This window comes from Pinus tabuliformis, chromosome 9 (assembly GCF_031772625.1).
Source record: "Pinus tabuliformis cultivar Carrire ecotype Pingquan chromosome 9, CPIR1, whole genome shotgun sequence".
Classification (NCBI taxonomy): Eukaryota; Viridiplantae; Streptophyta; class Pinopsida; order Pinales; family Pinaceae; genus Pinus; species Pinus tabuliformis.
The window spans coordinates 307,348,928-307,356,859 of NC_142307.1; the positions used below are offsets into that span (position 1 = coordinate 307,348,928).

The window sequence follows — 7,932 nt, forward strand, 5'->3', positions numbered from 1 at the left end:
TGCCTGAATCTCTGCCCATATACTCTGTCGATTCTCTGCCCTGAAATCAATCATAATTCATGTTATTGCATCTGATATACAAAGGGACCGTTACAAGCCTTCAATAACTGACAGTGCTTGGAATCATTCTCGTTTGAATGACTGTGCGTTGAATGTCGTCAAGCCGCTGAAGCAATCTTGAATATCCCGCATTTGCTACAGAGTCCTCATCGATTGCAGCTCTCACTTTTCTCGTGATTTCCTGGTGATGTTGTGTTGCGGGTTGAATGAAGCTTTCTATGCTGTGAATTGATATCTTTATTCTCTTCACATGGTGATAGTGTAGTAGCACGCACTTTCAGTTTTGCGGTCCACAAAGATTGACCCGTCTCTCGAGATGGGGAACCTCGTTGGTGACCCGGAAAAGGTGATTATTTCTGAGTAGCAGTCAGAGTCTGGGACGGACTTATGCAGTACTGCTGGCCTCTGCACTTGCTCTTGACATTGCCTGGTTTATTCTTTTTTCTAGTGAGATATGGAACGGAGCCCATCTGAGTTTCTGATTACCTTCAGCGCATTCCGATGGCAGAGGGGGAGAATTATGCAAATCCATTGACGTGTCTCTTTCACGTACTATTCAAAGGAGCTGCAATTGCTTTCTATGTCTTGTTTTCCTTGTTTGTGAATTCCTTTGTGATCATTTTTGTGGTCACGGTCTTTCTGGCTGCTCTTGATTTTTGGGTGGTCAAGAATGTTAGTGGAAGGATATTAGTTGGCCTAAGATGGTGGAATGAGATAAGTGAGCAAGGGGACAGCATCTGGAAGTTTGAAGCCCTAGATCAGGAGTCATTATCCCGGATTAACAAAAAGGATTCATGGCTCTTTTGGTGGACGCTTTATCTCACAGCTGTTGTGTGGGTGGCATTGGGGATTGTAGCCTTAATCAAGCTCAACATTGATTATCTTCTAGTGGTTGGAGTTTGTTTGGCTTTAAGCATTACAAACATTGTTGGATTTACCAAATGCCGAAAAGATACAAAGAAACAGGTTCAAAATTTTGCATCTCGGACTATTGCTTCGCATGTTTCATCAACAATTCAGTCGGCTTTCAGTGTTGTTTGATATTTACATAACAGATCAGTGAAGAGGGTTTTTTTTCTGTAAAGCAAATCCAAATGTTTATCATAATGATTTGCGAGTTTTTTTATCTCTTCAGTGCAGCATTCTGGATTCTTTGATATTGAAGTGTCCTATAGTCTTCCTGGGAAATCGTAATTGTGGCTGTATTCTTTTGCACTGTTATGGTGTATTACATTGGTGTATTACACTGTCTTCAATATCACTGCATCATACACTTCATGCTCAGCAATTGAACTTCTTGTTCTATTTTTATAAAGTCTACCTTCTCAGCTCTCAGTGGGAATTTATTTGTCAAACGTTTTTCACTGTATACGGAAAACATCTCTTTCTTTCTTGTAGTAAACTGTTGGATTTTATGCATTTTTGCTCACTGTGAGACTGTGCATAAGCTGGTCTGTGCGTTGATCTCTGTGCAGAAGACCGAATGACTTTGCCTCTGTAAACCGACTCTGCTACAGGTTGAGCTCACTAAATTTCCAGCCATTCCAGCTGCCTTCTTTACAGGATTGTTGGCATCATATGGGTGAAGATTTACATCGGTTTGTGTACAGAAAACCAACATGAAGGCATCTAGTGGCTTCCTCCATATCGCATGATTGAATTAATGTTGGATTGAGGACAAATTGGTGAAGGTTTTGTGGCTATAATAATCTTGTGTATTGATGCCATGAAAAGGCATGGGTTTCTCAAGAACAGAAATGCCACATATATATTGATGATGTCTAGTTACATATATATACATTGATGATGTCTAGTTACATTAATTAAGGAATAATCAGGTTGTATTGGTACAACAAGTTTTCAAGGTTTCGCAGTTGCATTTCCTTGTCACTTTGTTCTTGTAGCAGTACACTATAACTTTGTCACTGGAACAATCACTTCACCTTTGATACAGTGTTTTAGCATTCAAGTGCAGTGATATCAAATACTCATATATTGTACTGATCATTTCAGTGATATCATCATAGCATCAAATTTAAGGTCTTCAACAGTAACGTAGCTTCATCATCTTATTTTTTATATGGATTGTAATTGGTGCTTGTTGGTCGCACACTGATCATTTGTTGCACGGGATATTGCTAGTGGGTGTTACCTTTTTTGCATTGAGTAGTAGTTGTGATCAGTGTTTAAGGTGTAATTTTGACATTAAAGAAAAAATGGCCAGAATCAGTGAAGTATTAGAGTTCCTCAAAACTCTTATACAATCTGCTGTTGATGACACATTACAAATCAGCAAAAGATCTCTCTCAGAAATTCAGACATGCTTATATAATGCACAGGAAAAGATTGATTTTTTGCAGCTTGAATCACAACTACAGCAAGAAGAGCTACATCAAAATAGACACCATTCTGAACCTGTTTTTGTTCAGAACATTGAGACAACCACCCATCAGCAGCATGTTAATAATGGTATAGTTCATTCAAATAAAGCAGCAATTGTACATGCAAATCCAGAAACTCAGTCTGCACTTCCCAAGCCCATCATTAGACCTTGGGAACAGCTTGTCCACAACAAGCACAGAACTGGTCTTGGATATGACAAGGACTTGTCCTTTCATATTCCAGACTACGCCAAGCCCATTCAGTTTCAGAGTGCTAGATTCATTTATGACAGTTCACCTGCTTCAGCTGTTCCAGACTCTGCCTCTCTTCCACAACAACAACAACAGATCATAAAATGCCAACACTGTGACCGAGTTGGCCATTTGAAAGATCACTGTTTTGATCTTCATCCATGTAAGCATTGTCATAAAACCAGTCGTCCTTCACACAGATGCTTCAGAAATAAACGTCTTGCAAGAACAAAGATTCATCTTGGATGGATCGCTTCTTGGCAATGGGCATCAACAACCAAGAAGATATTCCAAACGCATGTTAGAACTTGTTCTAGAGTATTGAACAGTCTTGCAGTTGAGTTTTCTCCATCTTTTCACCTTGTACCTGACAGGGGGGGAAATGATGGTCATCTACAAGCTTCAAAGTCACATCAAGCGAGCCTGAGCCACAACCTGCCACACCAGTTTCAGAGTTGTAGCCAGAGACAAAGATGCCCGTGAACATGCCTTCAGTTGGCAATCTGGGACACTTCCTCTAGCAGAAGACTTCAGCTTCTTGCCAGTTTTGGAAGAGTTCCAGGAATCGTAGAGTTGTTGGTCATCCTTAAACCATCACAGATTAAGAACACTTCCTCTAGCAGAAGACTCCAGCTTCTTGGCAGTTTTGGAAGAGTTCCAGGAATTGCATTAAGCATTCCAGTGTTGTTGGTCATCCTTAAACCATCATAGATTGAGAACACTTCCTCTAGCAGAAGACTTCAGCTTCTTTCCAGTTTTGGAAGAGTTCCGGGAACTGCATTAAGCGTTCCAGTGTTGGTGGTCATCCTTAAAACACCGCCCTTTTTTACCAACATTTCATAGAGCACATTCAGCCTAGTGCTGCCATGCATTTTTTGCACATTTTGTATTACAACTCTCTTCTTGGACTCATACATAACCCTTCGGATTAAGGGGTGGAATGTTGGACACCTAATCCTAAAGGATTAGTGTGGAAGCCGAAAAGACTAAGCAGTCCAAGAGACCTTGGGATCTGAAACCCAAGAGTCACAACATTGTATTATAAATGTGCAACTCCTGTTAATAAAAAAATGTACTCACTGATTTATCTTTCCTATCCTTTGCTGTCCATGTGTGTTTAACAAAGTCACTAAGAAAAAAAAAATAAGGAGACTCGGGTGAAAACCTCCATGAGGCGCCTGAGTCCCACTATTGGGTTGAAAACCTCTTTTGGCAGCGCAATGGTGTCAAAACAAAGAAATAAAAAGATATCTAGGTGAAAACCTCTCTTGAGGCACCCAGGGCAAGCAACTAGGATGAAAACCTCTTGGAGGCAGACTAGTTGTTAAAAATAAAATAAAATTAAAAAAACAAATCAAGAAAAATTGTTTACAAGTCAGCAGGAGGACAATCAGAGATCAAAGGAGAATCAAAAGGGACCTATTCCACTCATATTTTTATTTCTCCATCCATTATCCTTCATAATTCCACCATTACTGACATTTTTTTCACTCATTTGCCTCTATTTGCAAGGGTACTATGTTTTCTACAGGATCCCCTATAAACCTACAAGGTCCCCTAAAAACCTACCAGATGGTCCTGTAGGAATTAAAGTGGCTTGGGAATCCTACAAGAAGTAACCCTAGGGCAAGGAAATGAATTGCCCATGTCAAAAAATTAAAATCCCTACATCACCACTTCATTACCATACCTCTCTCCACCTTGATCACCCCTGCATTCATCATTAAAAAAATCAGTTTTCAAAAAAATTACAATCTTCAAGAAAAAATCATAGAAAAAATGAGACAGAGAGCAAAGGGGAACAACACCTGAAGGTTATTTCTCATTACTCACACACCCCTAGACCTCATCTCTATCCATGGTCATCATCATCAGGTCCCAGCGGTAGAAATGATTAAAATTTTTGAGGGAGAAGCAGTTGCAATACATCCTGTAAAAAATCTTGTAGTAACCTATCCCACAGAATAAAAATCATAGGTTGCAGCAAGTTTCCAGCATGGAGGTCCAAGGGTAGAAGAAGCTCCAGAGCAGCAGCACCACCATCATCTTCAACACCAGGCACCTACACATCAAGGAAATCATCAAAGGACAATAAAATAAAATAAAAAAGAAGGAGAGATCACATGCAGCCAACATACATCAAAAACCTCATTTCTTCAAAAAATTGCAGCAGGGTATTGTTACCACAGGTAAGTATCTCTCTTCACACTCTCATTTGCATAATGTAATCAAAAGATGTAAAGGTTGTGAAGGAGTTGGTTTATAAGCGAAAGGTGGCCAGTTAACTTGGCCACCTTCGTTCCGTCAACGAGGACAAAACAGTGAGTCCTCACACACGTGGCAGTAGTCAAGTCAAAGAAAAGTGGGGTGAGGTCGAAAGCAGTTAAGACTATGGATGCCCGAAGTGGGAGTTGATTACGAGATGAAACGAATGATGATGTGGTAGTGGGGACCAACGGTCCAAAAATAGAAATTTTACCTTGGCTGTCAGCACACTGTGAAGCTATAAAAAGGGTCACTTCACCTCTAATTATCTCACATTAGTTGTCAATCCAGGAACGTTTTGTTATTTCAAAGAGTGTCTCAATCTGAGGTTTTCATTTGTCAAAGTAATGCTAGTAGTACAGTGTTCAGAAATACAAGAGTAAACGGATGCTTGTTTACAGTAAACTACTTCAAAAGATTAAACTACTCATTCAGAAAACTAAGCAAGTTATCAGTCAAGGGTTCAGTAGCAGTAACTCATCCCTTTGTAAATTGATGGAACTAAGGTAAATCAGAGAATAGATCGTGGATCTGGGAGCCACGCAGTAAATTTCAGTGCTCACTACAGCCCTGGATCGTTCTTCACACCAAAATAACAAAGAACAAGAAATAGAACGGAAAATAAGAAATGGAACAGCGAAATAAGAAATGGAACGGAAAATCTGAAATGGAATAGCAAACCTGAAATAGAACAACAAATCTGAAATAGAACAGCAAACAAGAAACTGTAACAGCAACTAAGTCTAGCAAGCAGTAACACCTTAGTCTACAAGATCAAATGCATGAATCGTGACCTACAGAAATTGAATTGAAATCCTTCATTCTTAAGGACGAATTGAACAACACACCAAAATGGAACAGCATTGATTAATGATAAATTATAGAACAGTACTTCAAAACCATATATGCACACGGAACACCTTTAATAGTAACCTGGTCTCGGTAAACCAGTTATCGCTCTTAGTTATAAAATATTACGACTGCATTTCAGAATGGAACAACAATGTCTATAGATCCACAATCGCAAAGAACATAATCACTAAGATGAATTTCGTAATACCAATGAATAAGTGCACAACGCAAAGGCTCTATAATTGAACAACAACAATATTCTGTAAAGACTAACATTATTATATCAACACTTAGAAGAACAGTGATACGTTACAGAGTCAATGCAATAGTTTTGTCTCAGCAAAGTAAACATAACAGAGCATGTGATGTAAACTAACAAAACACATCAGATTACCGAATCACGCTGATAAGCAAACCACGCATAAACCAAACATAATAATACAGGAGCAAGTGTCCTCCAGGGCCGGGCCCTTAGCCTCCAGGGGTACACCACTTGAAGTTATTCCAGACTCAGAGATGAAATAGTAACCAAGTTTGTATTAATGCATAAAGAAAAATTACAATAGATCGGTTCTTAACGAGACTCGATGATCAAAGTTTTGATCTTAAAGGAAATTACATAAAACATAACCAACTCTCCCAAGCTAACAGGGAAAAGTGTCTACACAGAACTGCTTATCCCACTAAGGTGTGATAGCTACCTTAGAAACAAACAAAGTAAAGGTACTTTCGTTTTTCCTTTATGAAGTATAGATGAGAGAAGAACCAAGAAGACCAAACTCTGTCTTGTGCTAATCTCCTAGTTCGATTCCTCTCTCTCTTGATAGTCTTTCGCTACTTGTTCCCTTGCACGCCCAGCTTCACAGAGTACCTGTAAGATCACAGTAGCATAGCACTATACAAGAACATGGATCTATAATCATAAACAATCTAGGATCAGATGTAAATTGACCATACAAATGCAGAAAACATAAATGACACAAGAGTATGGAGGAAAACTTGAATAGCTTTTATTGATAAACACGAAAGATCCAAGGGAGTTACAACCAGTTGTTCTGACCCAGCATCATCCCCTCAGCAACGAAGCCCCTCTTCACCTCATACAAATCTTAGATCACCCAACAATCTGATGTTGTCTCAAGAAACCAACAACAATTCCTTACAATATGCAAAATTCTAGCCTCTGGATCTCTGGGATGAGGGATCCATATATAGATATCTGTAAGGGAGATGAGTCAGATTGTGACTTGATTAGTGTCCTCCCTCTGATAGTTCTTGCTTCCACTTGGAGATTGATGATCTCTTACTCATCCTTGGTCGAATTTAGATAGGTAAGTGTCACAGGAGAAGTTTCTGGAAGTTTCCATGCCTCTCCACCTCGCGGAATGACACTGCCATTTGTCACTTCTCGCCCATTGCACCCCATAGAAGGGATTTTTGAAATGCAACGCACCCACACAGTGTATTTAGGTGAGATGCAACGCACTTTGCCTATGGAGCAGCTGAAATGATCCTGTTTTGACCAGTTCTGAGTAGTTTTTCATGGAGAACTTCTGGGAGAAGCTGTAATCAGTTGACCTTGTTCCTTTAGGGGTTAGAACAACACTTTTAGGGACTTAGGAGCCCTTGGTTTATGGACATTTCATTCTTGGGGTTGTAGTGCCCAAAAATGTCTATAACAGTTGCCCCCTAAAGCATGAGGTTGTTAATCTTTTGATGTCAGGTGAAATGCTTTATTATGAGGGTCCGAAGTTCTTTCAAGCTGGGAGGAGACCTGTAATAAGATACAATACAATACATTACCTTCATAATATTTTCATGATCTAGCTGAGGCGGGCATTCCCATGCTCAGCTTTATAAATTCATTTTCATGTACATAGGACAGACAATCGTCTGAGTGTAGACTGATGATTCTGGTAGAGCCATCATCCCTTTGATTGGATGATTATCTGTGCAGAAATGATGCATATTTGATGTCTTTATTTCCCTGAATATATATCGTAGCCCAGATGGATGAAACTAGATCAGGGGTCTTCAATCTCGTTCGATCTTCACTCGAAGTATAATTCCATCCATGTGAGATATGTTCTGGAGTCGAACACAGAAAGACATCACCTGATTA

At 39.5% G+C, this 7,932-nt stretch overlaps 1 pseudogene; it reads left to right on the top strand.

The window, feature by feature from the left end:
- Nucleotides 1-518: 518 nt before the first annotated feature.
- On the top strand, nt 519-1,186 carry LOC149148455 (Golgi apparatus membrane protein-like protein ECHIDNA pseudogene; annotated as a pseudogene).
- Nucleotides 1,187-7,932: the final 6,746 nt, after the last annotated feature.